Source organism: Dermacentor variabilis, chromosome 1 (genome assembly GCF_050947875.1).
Source record: "Dermacentor variabilis isolate Ectoservices chromosome 1, ASM5094787v1, whole genome shotgun sequence".
Lineage (NCBI taxonomy): Eukaryota > Metazoa > Arthropoda > Arachnida > Ixodida > Ixodidae > Dermacentor > Dermacentor variabilis.
In genome coordinates this window covers 160782382-160797037 of record NC_134568.1, presented here as the reverse complement: position 1 = coordinate 160797037, position 14656 = coordinate 160782382, and the positions used below count along the sequence as shown (strand labels likewise).

At 48.7% G+C, this 14656-nt stretch overlaps 1 long non-coding RNA gene across 2 annotated transcripts; it reads left to right on the top strand.

The window, feature by feature from the left end:
- Positions 1-479: 479 nt before the first annotated feature.
- LOC142587601 (uncharacterized) lies at positions 480-3327 on the top strand. 2 transcript variants are annotated; one of them, XR_012829588.1, is made up of 4 exons: positions 480-870; positions 1002-1251; positions 2025-2935; positions 3004-3326. It is a non-coding gene; the product is annotated as an uncharacterized LOC142587601 (long non-coding RNA). The 2 variants fall into 2 exon arrangements; XR_012829587.1 differs by lacking the exon at positions 480-870 and having other exon boundaries at positions 888-1251; positions 3004-3327.
- The last annotated feature ends 11329 nt before the right edge of the window (positions 3328-14656 follow it).

The following is a 14656-nucleotide window of genomic DNA, read 5'->3' as shown; positions in this document are numbered from 1 at the left end:
CAAATCAACCGGCGAAATCCCCGACACCCTTCCAAAACGTTTCCAGCGGCGTGCATCAGTGGGCAGCACAGGAACATGAAAGAGGCGGATTGCCCCTTCCCACGCTTAAGCTCCATCGCAATACTTCGCGTATGCTTTACCGCGTAATGCTGCTGTGCTGAGGCGAACCTGCCTTTCGGGAACCGGCATTATGCAACGTGCCGTGCTTTCTAATGGCGTTTTTCACTGGTCGATCTGGAGCGGCCGCCGAAATCCTCGAGCGAGCGCTCGGGTTTCACAAATCCGAATCGGCCAGCGGAGCGCAAAAACGCTCCGCGGGGATCACACAGGAAGTCTGCGTACACGTCGCACAAACCGGTTCCGGAAACCATGCCCCACTTCCGCTCTGTACATTTCCACGGCAACCAAACTCGCCGTCCTCCGTGCGTAATTTGACAGCGGCCATAGAGTTAGTTAGTAGAACAATTCTAGAGGAAAAGCTGGGCCGGAAAAGTGGGAACCTCTAGGGCGCCGCCCTGTTGCTACTGGTCAATGTGGCCAGCGCAATTACTATTGAAAGAGCTGAAAGCAAGTACAGGTCACCTTATGCTTTCTCATCTAAAAACGCATACCTGATGGCTTTATGAAGGTGGTACGTTAATATTAAGTTTACAGAAAGCGATCGCTAAGTCCGCGACTTATGTAAATCACGATGTACGCATTCTTGCAATAAAGGATGACGCGAATTTCGGTTTCGAATCTGTTTTTTGGATGCGTAGTAGTTTCGTACAGTTTAGGTTTGACATGCGATCGCGCGTCGACATCGGACGCTATGGCACACACACTCGTGCCTTGTGTGCCACCGAAGTGCTCTGGCATATACCTTCACATGTAAGTAAACAAATGTATCTCCTTGTTGAGAATATCACGCGAGTAGGCAGCTCTTGTGGTGCATCACAATCGTTTGAGAAGCGTCACAGTAGAGCATTTTTCTACATGCGGAACGGTGTTTTTATTTGCAGGTTTCCCTTCAGTAGGAAATTGCTGGACAGGCGGACCAGCGCACCGGAATTGTACTGGCGAAGCCGCAAGCAACTCAAAGAATCTGTTTAATTGTTGCACTTTGAACAATCATGCTTCTACAAAGGCCACAGCAGACAAACAGCCTGATGCCGAGTATTTCTGTGCCACGAAGTAATCAAGAGGCGAGTGCCTAATGCGGACGAAATCGAGTGCATCGAGACTTAGAACGGCAGAAAGCTCAGCTACTTGGTAAGGATTCATTATGCAAAACAGAGGTGAGGCGTGCAGACAGGACACAAGAGCAGAGAAATGGGCGGCGCTCGTGTTGTTTGCTTGTAAATACTCTACTCTTGTGTCCTGTCTGCACGCCTCACCTCCGTTTTGCATAACGAGTGCATCAACCCACATATTAATATCGTAGGCGTTTTATTAAATGTGCAATATTTTCAACACTTCCTTGCATGCCATTTCATATGGAATATCTTTTCTGGTCACAAATTTGTGCAGCGAATCTATTTGCATGATTGACTCCGGGCCTGCGGGAACGTTCACTTGCACTTGATGCTGAGTCTTTTACATGTATCCATAAACTGAAGATATGCACATCAGATCCCTGCGAGCATTTTCAAAATTCAATTATTTTAGACAACAGGCACATATGCAATACTGACATAATCCCGAGTACCACTAAGCAGCTGGGACACATTTTTGTTGACCATACTCGCAGGTAAAATAAGTAGATCATGTGGACAGCTCCAGCTCATTCTCCTTAAATCAGTGTGTACAAGGGGTATGCAAAGATAATTTTTTTCTCGCGCACCGATTATTTTGCTGTATAAGCAAGAGAACCCACCACGTTAGTGTAACGTATCTTGCACATCACACTAATATGTGCTTTAATTTACCAAGTGAGATGAGTTACTTTTATGGCTCATTCAGTCATATCACACTGCAAGCTGCATTCATCAATCTTCAATTGGATTTTGCAAATGTTTAATGAAACATGTTTCCCTTTTATGCAGATATGCAATGGCAAGCCCTTCCGTGTGTTCCAAAGGTAAAATTTAAGCTCTAAATTAAAGAAGACATTTTTAGTCAGAAACAAGCAAAAATGGTGAATGCAGAGTATCGAAGCCCAAGGTGCAGAAATTATGAGAAGTGTCGAATGATTTTAAGGAAAGAGTCATATTTGAAAATGCAAGACTCTTTAGTGGAGGTCAAGTAAGTCAATATAGGTAGAATACTCTGCAAAATTATGCGAGTGAGGGGATGTCAAACAATGGGTCAGGAAATGCGTTGTTTTTCTGCAAAACAAAAGCTGATTGCCATTACATAAGTCATTTTAGCATCATGAGACTGGTGCTTGATAAATTCAGAAATAAACCAAAAAACAAGACAAGCAAAAATAAAAAAACTATTTAATGATGCTCTCTCCACAGTGGGATAAATAAAAACAAACACATCACATCTAATGTGGACATATCAGACGTCTTGTGAAACACTAAAGGAAAAATTCAGTTTCGAGTTATGGAACTTGCCGCATAGTTGTGGGGGGCCTTGCACTAATAGTGATAGTTACCACTGCATTTAGAAATTGAAAGCATTCGTGCAGACAAGGATGATTCTTTATATTTTTGGCTACCACTTCAAATGCCTCCACCAAGTGTTACAATGCTGCACGCAGCCATACTAAGGATCTCGCAGCAACACCTGCAGGTAAAAAGCAGAAGCAGTCAAAGTCCTGGTGTGTACTGGACACTATGTTTGAAAATTTTTGGGCAAGAAGAGTGCAAGAAGCAGACATAACTGCATTGATTTCAATAATTTCCCATTTGAATGGCCTTTTCTTTTTGCTTAGACAATGCCTACGCCTAGTCACAGCAGCTCCCTTATACAGACTCCGCAAGCCAAGAGGCCGTGGAGGCAAATGCAGGTAAAAGGCAAGAAGCAATAGCACTGGTATCGACATTCATCTAATTTCTTTCTTTTTCTTTCGTTTAGGCAGCCAGCACACCTCGAACAGCCACCTTGACTGCGGGTGTGTCACCCTAGTCGCCAAGGAAACATTTGAGGGAAAGCGGCAGGCAACGTGAACAGCCACTTCTCCATGTAAACGATACCCTTTCTCTTGGATGACTCCTTCGCCACGCCAGCACACTTGTGCACAAAGATGCCGTGGAGGCACGTGCAGGTCAGAGGCAAGAAGCAGTGGCACTGGTGTCGACATTCACCCAATTTCTTTTTCTTACACTGAGGCAGCCAGCACACCTCGAACAGCCACCTTGACTGCGGGTGTGTCAGTAGATTCATGTTGTACATATGCTCATAATAAACTTCAGTAAACTTGAACTTGATAATAAACTTGAAGGCAAATGGGACATTGATGCATTGTATTTTTGAACATTTATTGTACACATACAATATATGTTACACTTTGCAGTGCTACAGAGCGTATTTTGAAGCTTCCCCCTATATTTTGCACCTTTAATTACTTATGTGTTGTGTGGCCCTCAATGCAGTTCATGTTGTAGCAGCTGCTTTGTCTGTGTATCGCACATTGGCTTAAGCTCGTGATATCCACATACTTCTCTCACATATACAAAATAAAGTTCTATGTAGTCCTCAGTGTTACAACAAAAAATGAAAGTAAACAATCCAATCGTGGAATTGTGTATAGGATTAGGGCGGTACGAAAAAATGTACCAACACCGTCCTCTAGACCCATTGCGTTAAGGTACCGTAACAAAGCGTATTATGCATAAAGTTCACACAACCAACTCTGATATTACTGCACACGCCAGGCGACGCGAGCTACATTTGTCATGACGCATTCGCGACTGCACCGGATGCCCTCCATATTATTCTCTTTAATCGTGCACACTGCACCGAGGCAAAAGGAAAATGATGGGCGCAGGTGCCTTTAAGGTATCTCGACCTTGCGAGGCTCTGCTGCGCGTGCCAGGGGAGCTGTCCGTGCGAACACTTCCTGGCACACACCTGCCTCGGCGGCCCCAACCTACGTACCGTTCTGCTTCGAGCTTTGATCCCCCCACTGTCCCTTGGGTGCCCTGGAGTTCCTGCGCCGCCTGCTTTATTATAATCTCAGGTGCTCTCCTGAGACTTCCGTTTATAGGTTACATGTGCCCTACCCCAACTGGATCAGTGCTTATAATAATAAAAAAGCCCGATCTATCGTCGCGACGATAGATCGCGAAAGCGGCTTTTGCAACATACCGCGCCCGTGCGAAGAGAATTACGGAACGCCAACGAGGAATCTGACCACAGCTTCGAGCTCGTAACCTCGTCGAGTGACACTCCTGCAACAGGCGTGACCGCTGAAAACCGCATACCACCGGAAACTTCAACAGGATCATCCCTCAGTTGCATAACTGCCACCTATACGGCCAACATGGACCACACCCGCACCGTCCCGCAACATAGAATAAAGAACCAACTTATAAAGCCCAAACACACGGCTGCACGCACACATCACGACAGTACAAGCGAGACGCCATGCTGCTACGCTGCTACTGTTGCCGGATTAAAACTGACTACTGTCACCAAGTCTAGCAAGCGTCTCAGGAGCTGGCAACCTCGGCGCGTAGCAACATGGCGGCGCTCTTGCGGTTCCCGATTTCAATGCATGGGCCCTATGGGTAGCTTGTCCTCTAGAGTCAGTATAGTAACTCTGACAGCGGCAGTCGCAGAGTCCGTCATTTCCATGTCGCGCCCGCAAGGATTGTGCGTGGACAACGTGCATAGAAGGCTTCGTGCAGCACCTGCGTCACCTCGTAATCGCTGTCGTCCGAGCTCTCATCGCTAAACGCGAGCACTGCAGCAGCACCGAACGCAGCCATTTTGCGAAGCAACACTGGCAACACAATGTTGTGCCAATGCCTCCTTTACTAGATGCCCGCCGCGTTGCTCACTTTCCCATTGTAGCGGCCATGGAGGAAGGAAACTGAGGAGAGGCCCTACACCCTCCGCGCGCTGGGAGAAAAGTGTAGAGGAAATGACGTAGTAAGTTATCTTTTTTTGCTGTTTTTTTTTTTTTTATTTCTTTGCTGTAGCGGCCACGCCTTTCGGGCCACAATGGCGGCTTTGTTATGGTTCTGTGCGCTCACACGTGTTGCTCCGTAGGTTTCGTACCGTGGCAAAGGCGCCGTGCGGGCAGGTTTGCGTAGCTCTCCATGTTTCGTTGCGCTGCGTTATCTGGACCGTGCTCTACCGGATGTTGCTGTGGCCAGGTGGGACAGGAGGAACTTAAGTTCGTGAAATGAACGCGCATGCAACGCTGTACGCAATGTATCGCGCCACGGCAATGGCAACGGACGAAGGAATATACGCGGGAAATTTCGCCCTCTTTGGCGGAATCATGCTAACGTGCTAACGATTGTTTAGTATTGCTGCGGAGCGCGCGGGTCCGAGCAGCACGGTTATATATATAAATAAGTGTGTGTGTGTGCGTGTGTGTGAATTAGTCACTTAAACAAAGGATAAAAGAATGCAAACCTAATTCAATTTTTTTAACTTGTAAACCAACTGTACCTTTTCCTCACATGCAAGTGCAACGCAGCCGGCCACGTATGAAATTGGTGCTAACTCTATGTCAGCTACTAGCTCACTCCACATAGTGATGAATTCAAGTTCACTCGAGAGCTCACTGGCCGCAGATGAGATGGCAGCTGGCAAGACAAGTTTCACCATCCTGCATGGGAAGTTTAACGGCTGCTTTCGCCAACCATGGCGAAACCATGTTCTTCAACCATGCTGCCCGCCGTTTAGGATCGCACGGAAATTCATGATATCGGATCGTTGGATCTTTCCTTGCATTGGTGCTGCACAGCGGCACACAGCAGTTGCGCGGCATGGCACTGTCTGTGCTAAAACGTGTGTTCGCACCGTACACGATCACACACGTGCGCAGATCCAGTAGGGCAGTCGAATATCATAAAGAAACCCGCTGCGACGCGTGAGACCCACCGGCTCTGCGGCGCTCGGGCGCTCTTCCTCCTGCAAAGAGTCCCGGAGCAGTGGCGCCCCGACGGCGGAAACTGTAAACTCTCGCATCACGCCCTCGCCCAGTAAAACCCATAGTAAAACCGGCGCGACGCGACGGGCCGCACCAAGTGCGTTTCCAATGAGCGGCCGTGGCCGGAGCAACGCCATGAGCAACGCCAACTTCCGGCTTCACTTTCGCTTCTCAAGGAGTGATGTCAGGGCCTCTCCAGAGTTTCCTTCCTTTGTGGTAGCGGCGGTTCCCTTAGTTGAAGTTAGTTCAGCTAAAATTCCGTGAGGCGGCGCTTGTTGCCTTTTCAACTTCCGGCGGATGTGGCAGCGGCGGCTGAATGCATCCGCCGGCGTTATCGCAGGCCTCCGAGATGGTGACAGATGCCACGTTAATCTCAGAGGCCGCAGCAAGTGATTGAAAGTTGCAGGCGTTCGCCATGAGAGGCGCTCGTTGCCTTTTCGCGGAGGAGAGAAAAGGGAGAGGGCCCGGAATTGAGCTACCGGACAACGCGGCAGGCATCTAGTAAAGGAGGCACTGGTTGTGCGCACCAGTTTCCTACAAGGAAACACTATGGTGCGTACCAACCGGGTCACCGGGTGCCGATTTCGCTTGAAGACGGAAGTGACGCTAGCTATTTCCGCCCGAATCCACGCCTCGGCGGCGGAGCAAGTGAGAGCGACCCGGCGCGGAGCGAGTTGATCCGAAACGACCAGTGGAACGCGCGAACCCGCTCCAGATCGACCAGTGAAATTCGGATTCGTTGCCGCGCAGTAAGAAATCCTGCTCCGAATCGACCAGTGAAAAACGCCATAAGCTTCGAAGCCAATCGCGAGGATTACAGAGGCGGAGTCAGTGCCATTGCTGACAGCGGCGAATTCCTTCATTAAAAACACAGCACCGAAAGGCCAGAACCTTAATAGGGAACGTCGAAGCAGCTAGGCCTCGCTTTGTCGCGGTGGTGGCTACGGCTGCCAGCGGATCTGCGTGCGAGCGCCGGTTCGAGGCGGCGAGATAATCAAAACGGTGGTGTTGGCTTTGATTATTGCCGTTTCCGACTTGCGGTCGCGGAAAAAAGTCAGGAAAATAGGACGGCGAAGGGTTCTTGCGTCTGAAATTTCAGACGTTCTTATACATTGACTTCATGCGGTACGTGGTGGTGCCGCGAAGCCGCCCGCCTTATCAGGCATGTCGCAAAAATCGGGCGTCCGGAAAAACTGTCGTTGACACTGGCAACTCCTCCAGCCGACGACACGGCGTCAAAGACAATTCGGTACGATTCCTCTCTTTTACTCGAGCCAGCATTAGGGCGACTTTTCTTCCTTTTCAATAAAATGACAGCTAATTTTCCCAGACAGAAGCACAAATTCCCCTAGTTTTGCCTGAGTATTTCCAGACTATTCAAAATCCCTGATAATTCCCGATTTTACCGGTTAGCAGACACCCTGTGTAACAACACAGATATTAACCAGCCTGATGATGAAGACTGTGCTCATCCTTTCCATGATCTTCAGGATGAACACACCGGCAATGTCGATATTCACATGCCCGGGAGTCGAACAAGTCCTTCGCATGGCCACTCTCACAAAAGGAACAAACGTCACCCAACCAACACCCTCCAGAGGGCAAAACGTTCAGCCCTCTGGGCCTGACAGACCCATTACAACTCAAACTGATAACACCACCAAGTCATGAAAGAAGGGAATGTACAGCATTGAGTATAAATATGTTGCTAAATACCAACAAAAATAAAGCATTTTCCAAACATTACATGCTAAAGACCAATGCTCCAATGAAAACTTTCAGAGCTGCAGCTATGTGCAGTCCTAACATTATAAAGGTACGCATTTGTCATGTTCACTACACTGGGTCTTAGTGGCTTTACGACTGAAAAAAACGGTTGGTCATCATGGCCACTCCGACTCACCTCAACTCACTCGGGCTCACACCTACTCCGATGTACTAAATTCGACTGGGACTTGCCTGGGCTCGCAGGTAGTCTGAGTGAGTCGACTCCTATCTGAGTTTGTTGACCTATGTCCCAAGAGAGATTTAATTCAAGAAAAGATCCGGTTGCCGAGGACTTATGGCGTTTTTCACTGGTCGATTCGGAGCAGAACTTCTTGCTCCGTGGCAACGAATCCGAATTTCAGTGGTCGATCTGGAGCGGGTTCGCGCGTTCCACTGGTCGTTTCGGATCAACTCGCTCCGCGTCGGATCGCTCTCACTTGCTCCGCCGCCGAGACGCGGATTCGGGCGGAAATAGCTCGCGTCACTTCCGTTTTCAAGCGAAATCGGTACCCGGTTGGTACGCACAACATTGTGTTGCTTCGCAAAATGGCTGCGTTCGGTGCTGCTGCAGCTGGCTGCAGCGCTCGCGTTAGCGATGAGAGCGCGGACGACAGCGATTACGAAGTGACGCAGGTGCTGCACGAAGACTTCTATGCACTTTGTCCATGCACAATCCTCGCGGGCGCGACATGGAAATGACGGACTATGCGACTGCCACGGTCAAATTACACACGGGGGACAGCGAGTTTGGTTGCCGTGGAAACGTACAGAACGGAAGTAGGGCATGGTTTTCGGAACCGGTTCGTGCGACGTGTACGCAGACTTCCTGCGTGATCCGCCGCGGAGCGTTTTTGCGCTCCGCTGGCCGATTCGGATTTGTGAAACCCGAGCGCTCGCTCGAGGATTTCGGCGGCCGCTCCAGATCGACCAGTGAAAAACGCCATTAGAGTGAAAACATCTCATCTGCTCGTTAATCTACATTTTCAGTAATGTTAGCCAGATAAGCCAATGCACTGAAGCTGAGCCAAGCCAAAAGCACCCTGCAGCTCAGGTAGCATGTGCTGTAACCCTCACGAGCCATGTCGCTTACAAATGACTTTTATTCTTATGTCACTGAGTGATGTTACGGTTGGCATGTATCACCCCGGGCAAAAAGTGTGCTCAAAAGACCCTGCTCAACCAAAATGGAAGATGGATTCCTAATTTGCTATGGTTCTCTTGAGGATGCCGGTCTGGCAGGCGCTCCGCAGTGATGACAGGCCCCTTTGTGTGCGACCAAGGGGAGAACGCTTTCCGCGAACAAACGCCGCCTACGATCCCCGACGCACGTGTAGCCGCCAGAGAAGCACGTGCGAACATCACCTGGGAGAAGGGCAACGCCGCCTGCGATCCCCGATGCACGTGTAGCCGCCGGCAGAGAGAAGCACGTGCAAACGTCACCTGGGACAGGGATCAGCAGCCCATCCACAGACTCATTGCCTGTCACGTGACGTTGACGTGAGCAAGATCCCGCCTACGATTTCCGGGGGCCTATTTAAGCAGCCACGCAATGTACTTTTGTCTCCACTCATTCTCTTCTGATTTTTCACCAACCGTTGAATAAACCGCGCATGTTTCGCACTAGAAATCGCCTCGTCCTTGCCTGGTCGCCATGGTCTACTGGACGCCTGCAGCCCGCCGACAACGCCACGCCGGTCGAGGTTGAAGAACCAGGCATCGCAACACTATCGGCAGCGGTGGGGTACGCTACCCTGGAGAATGCAACAGTGCATGGAAAGTACCAACAGGCTTTCTTTCTACCCCCATTCTTCGAGAACCATGTTTCAATGGGCATATAACATGAAAAACATTGTTTAGACAATTGGACTGAAATTTCTGGAAGTAATGAAAAATACATAAAATTATTTTTAATGTCTCTTAAAACAATTCTGGACCCTTAGCCTGTGAAAAATGCATAAAAGCGCTGATAAGATGACAAATCCTGATATTAATTTAGTAAGCATTAAAAAAATTTTGCATCAATAAACATGTGGCTATTTACTACTACTATAATTTATCTACATAGATGCCTTCAGAGTGCACATCTGTTGCTGTGGATGATGGTTTTACAGTACTTGCTGCTATAACAGTGGAACATGTCAATCACCACTAGATTTGCTGTGCAGCAGCAACAGAATTCCTTCAGTTTGACAAGAGCTTAGGGCTCTTCAAGGTGATCAAATTAATAGCTGTTGAAATATGGCTGCATGACATGGGCCTAATAAGCACAAGAAAATCAGCTTAAAGGGACACTAAAGGTTACTATGAAGTGATAAAGCAATGCTCTAGAACGTCTAAGGCGTCAATATAATCGCGAACAGAGCTTTAGTAACCAAGAAATTGAGGTAAATGCATGGCACGATTTGAGACCCCCCTGCGACATTCCGGTACTAGCCCGATGACGAAGGCACTCCTCATCATAATTTATGTCACTAGTACTCAACTACTTGCATTAAAAAAGATCATTTCATTAGGTTATAAGATGGAAGAAAATGCTACTTGTCTACTTCTGTTCGATTCTAAGAAAAAATAACATTTTGACGTTACCGTTAGGTAGTATGGGTGGTCGAAAGGTTTCGTTTTCGCTCCACTCTGCGCGCTCGACTCAGCGCCGCACGCGCTTCGGAGTTTCAGTTGTTTCGTTATCGCGTCGTGCTGCGCTGGTTCTGCTGGCTCGCGAAACTTGCATTTGGAACAAGCAACAATGCCCCGTCCATGCCATGTCGTGGGATGCGCGAACGGTCCGCGGAACTTGGCCAAGGGCAGTTGCAGCGGCGAATCCAACGTTATCACTGTGTGCCAACGAGTGAACCTCTCCGTTCGAAGTGGTTAAGTGCCGTACCTCTGCCACAGTGCGTTGGCAAAGAGCCGTAAAATCAAATAGTGTGCTCGCTGCACTTTCGTCGAGAGGATTACGAGTTCAACGCCGACTTACTGTGGAGTGCCTTTCAAAGCAATGCTTTCCCGTAGCGCTGTTCCGTCGGTCTTGCCGGCATTCTCCGAAGCGCAAGAACTGCCGGTCGAAGACGGGGTGGTGAGCGCGGCATTTTGTTTTCACGAAGGAAAAGCTACAAATGTGCGAATATGCAGAGCCATGACATACGGTTGCCGTCGTAGTAGTACGCAACGACGCCGGCAGTGCAAGCCCGTAGCAGCAGGTCAAGTTCATCAGCGCTTAAAGTCGCTGAAGTCGAGCCCAGCATCGCGAGCCAATGTTTCGTTGTCAGGGTCGTCCATTGCAACGAGCGTCAAAGTTGGCGTCATAAAATGAAGAACCAGCTTATCGTTGCGCGCTTTCCCTTCGCCTAGCCACCACAGTTCCGCTTTCGCGCTGCTGTCGGCTCTGTCTTGGCTCTGTTACAGTGGCTACAAGGGGGAAGTGTGAGCAGCGCGCCGCTCGCCGTATGCGGTCCACTGAGGCCTTTGAGGAGGATCCGACAGGCGGCGCTCGACGACGTTTGCACGTCAGTCGATGGGCAAGGCGCGGTGGCATACGCTGGCGTGAGCTGTGCTGCACGTGTTTCTCTCGGCTTTGCCGGCAGTTGTGTGAGTTATTTCTTGTGCGCTGTATGTGTGGTGATGCCCAGAAAACAGAGCCACTGTTTTGTGCCTGGGTGCACTACTGGCTACAAATCGTGCAAGATGAAACTGTCGCTGTTTGGTGTACCCAAGAATGAACTGGCGTTGGCGCAGTGGCAGCGGGCTATACCGCGTGCTGACAAACAACTCGAGAAGAACTCTGCGGTGTGCGAGCTTCATTTCGACACAAGGTACATTTCAAGGTACTTTGAGCACACAGTGAATGGAGAGCTCGTCCGAATCGAAAGAAGCAGGCCTCTGTTGCTTCCTGGAGCTGTGCCCACGCTTTTCCCAAACCTACCAAAGTATTTATCGAAGCAACTGCCGCCTGACAGGAAGCGGCCCGCAAAGCCTGAACCCACAGCTCCAGCCAAGAAGAAATGTGCAGAAGACAGTGCCGTTTCTGTGAGTGTGGGCTTCGAGGAGGTTCCGTACTGCACAGCTTCGTTTCAGGACCTCACTTTACCGTCGTGTTCGTGGGGCATGCACACGTTGAACCCTTCGCCGTTGACTGTGGCTTACAGTGTGTGCAAACCAGGGAAGGATAAACGGGTCCTATATGCAAGCAAGCTGGTTGTGTTTTCACAAGAAGCGAACTGTGTGAAACAAGATGTTTTTTTAAAGGGAGTGCGCCAGTCGGGGCTGTCATCCACCGATCCTACATCTCTTTTGAAAGAGGTCGACAGCATGGAAGTCTGTGTTGGAGCCGGCACAGTCGATGAATTTCCGTTTGCGTTGGGAAGCAAGAAATTTCACTTTTTTGACGCAATCATTTCAAGCATAAAGTGTCGTGGTGTAGCGCATGACAGTAGGCCATGTGTGATGTGCAAGCATCTAAGAAAAGCTCTTTTGAACCAGCGATCAAAAAAGCGTCGTAGCCAGAATTCAGCTCCCAGACTCTCAAGGAAGAAAAAACTTCAAACGCAAACTGTTCGGCGACTCAAGGCCAAGTTGTCAGTCTACACACAAACCATCAAGGATCTTGAGAGGCAGAGTGTAGAACTGGAAGAGAGCGTCCTGGAAGACAGATTAAAAGCTCTTCCACCTAAGCAAAGGCTCGCGGTACTGCAGTGTTTTCAGGCAGCTCGTCGCAAATCACTGAGAGGGATGAAATACAACCCAGATTGGCTACTCGAGTGCATTATAATGCGCATGAAGAGTCCAAGACTCTACGAGCACGTCAGAAGAGAGGGAATACTAACACTCCCGAACAGAACCTGCTTGAAGACATATATGCGGAAGTATAAGAGCGGGTTTGGCTTCAACTCCCTTGTGCTTGCAGGGATTGGCAAGAAAACGAAGACCATGGATGAATTCAGGTGCCACGGTGGCCTGATAATAGATGAGATGAAACTGTCGGAGTGTTTCAGTGTAGTTGGAGGGGGAAAGATTGAGGGACTTGTGGACTTAGGAAAATTCACCCCCGAAAGTGAGAAACATGTGCCTTGTGATCACGGTCTAGTGGTCATGTTTCAACCTCTAAGCGGTTCTTGGCATCAAATACTTGGTGTTTTTGCCTCAAGGGGCAATGTGAAGGCAGCTCTGTTGTCGAAAATCGTCCTAGAAGCTGTGATTCTTGCCGAAAAAGCTGGCCTGAAGGTTGATTTTGTGACAGCTGATGGCGCTTCATGGAACCGCTCTATGTGGCGCATATTTGGAATATCTGGTTCCTCGAGCTGTGTGAAGTCGTCGGTTGCTCATCCTGTTGATAAAGAAAGACGTCTTTTTTTTATGTCAGATTTTCCCCACTTGATAAAATGCGTAAGGAACGGTTTCCTGAAGTGCTTCTACAAAACTCCGGATGGTGCTGCCTACATTGAGCACATCAGGGTGGCACACGAGGAAGATAAATGTGCAGTCACCCTCAAGGTCATGCCAAAAATTAGTGCATGCCACGTGAAGCCCAATAATTTTGAGAAAATGAGGGTGAACTTAGCATTCCAACTTTTCAGCTCAGAAGTCGTTCGTGGCCTTTTCTTTTACAAGAATGAAATTCAAAGGAATTGGGGTGACCCAGCAGCAACTGAGGCATTTGTCAGCACAATGGCCAAGCTAATAGAGGCGATGACAGCACGTATTCCATCCGAAGCTCTAAGACTTGGGTCCATTCAAGAGAAAAACATCAAAGATTTCATCGAGTACCTTAACAAATGGGAAAGATCCTTGGCACCTTCCAGAGTAGGTTTTTTGTCAGCAAGCACAGCTGAAGGACTGAGGGTTACCCTCCATGCAACATTAGATCTGTTAAAGTATGTCCATGACAAGCTTGGGTACAAGTACTTGCTGACAAGCCGCCTTTGTCAGGATAGCCTGGAAAAACTGTTTGGCGTCATACGTCAGTTTTCCGGCTGTAATGACCACCCCAACGCAACCCAGTTCCTCATCACTGTTAATTGCCTAAGTTTTTATAACTTAGTGAAAGCGCCGAGCAGCGGAAACTGTGAAGGAGGCACCCTGCAGTTTTTGCTGGGTGAGAAGGAAGCAGGCGGTGAAGTGGATGAACTTCTTGACAGAGGACAGATAGAAGATGCTTCACAAAGGCTCCAGAAATCTGAGCTTCTCTCTGACCATGTGTACAATGAAAAAACGAGCGACAGCCGCCTGGTGTTTTACATTGCAGGGTATGTTGCACGAAAGACCATCCTGAAAACTCACTGCAAAGACTGTTTTGATCAGCTTCTCGTGAATCCGGAGAATGCTAACAAAGAACTCTCGACATTTACCAAATTTTGTGACAAAGGTGGTCTGCTCTACCCATCCCACGAACTTTTCTCGTTTGTAGAGGCGTTAGAACTCACCTTTTCTATGTGGTTTAGCAACAACCAACTGCACTATGACAGCCTTGATCAGCTGACATGCTGTCTCAGGAAGAACAATGTCTTGATTGGCTGTGAACTTCATGGGCTGAGTATTACCAACCACATCACCAAGTTTTTCCTGCTAACACGCCTTCATTTCTACATGAAATCCCTTAACAAAGAGAGGGAATCATCGCGGGAAAAAAAGAAGCACTTGAAACTGAGGCGGGTTACCTAAGGACTGTTTGGAAGAGGTTTCACTCCCAAGTACCAGGAAATCATTTTATTTTGCCGCTACCAGAGCAGCTTAGCAAAATAAAGCTTTATTCAGAAATTTTGCGCATTTGAACATGTGGTGCTTTGTCCGAGTACAGCAGAAATCAACCCGTCGCGAAATAATCTACGCTGTTGGGCGATCCAACATGGAAACGGTAAGTCT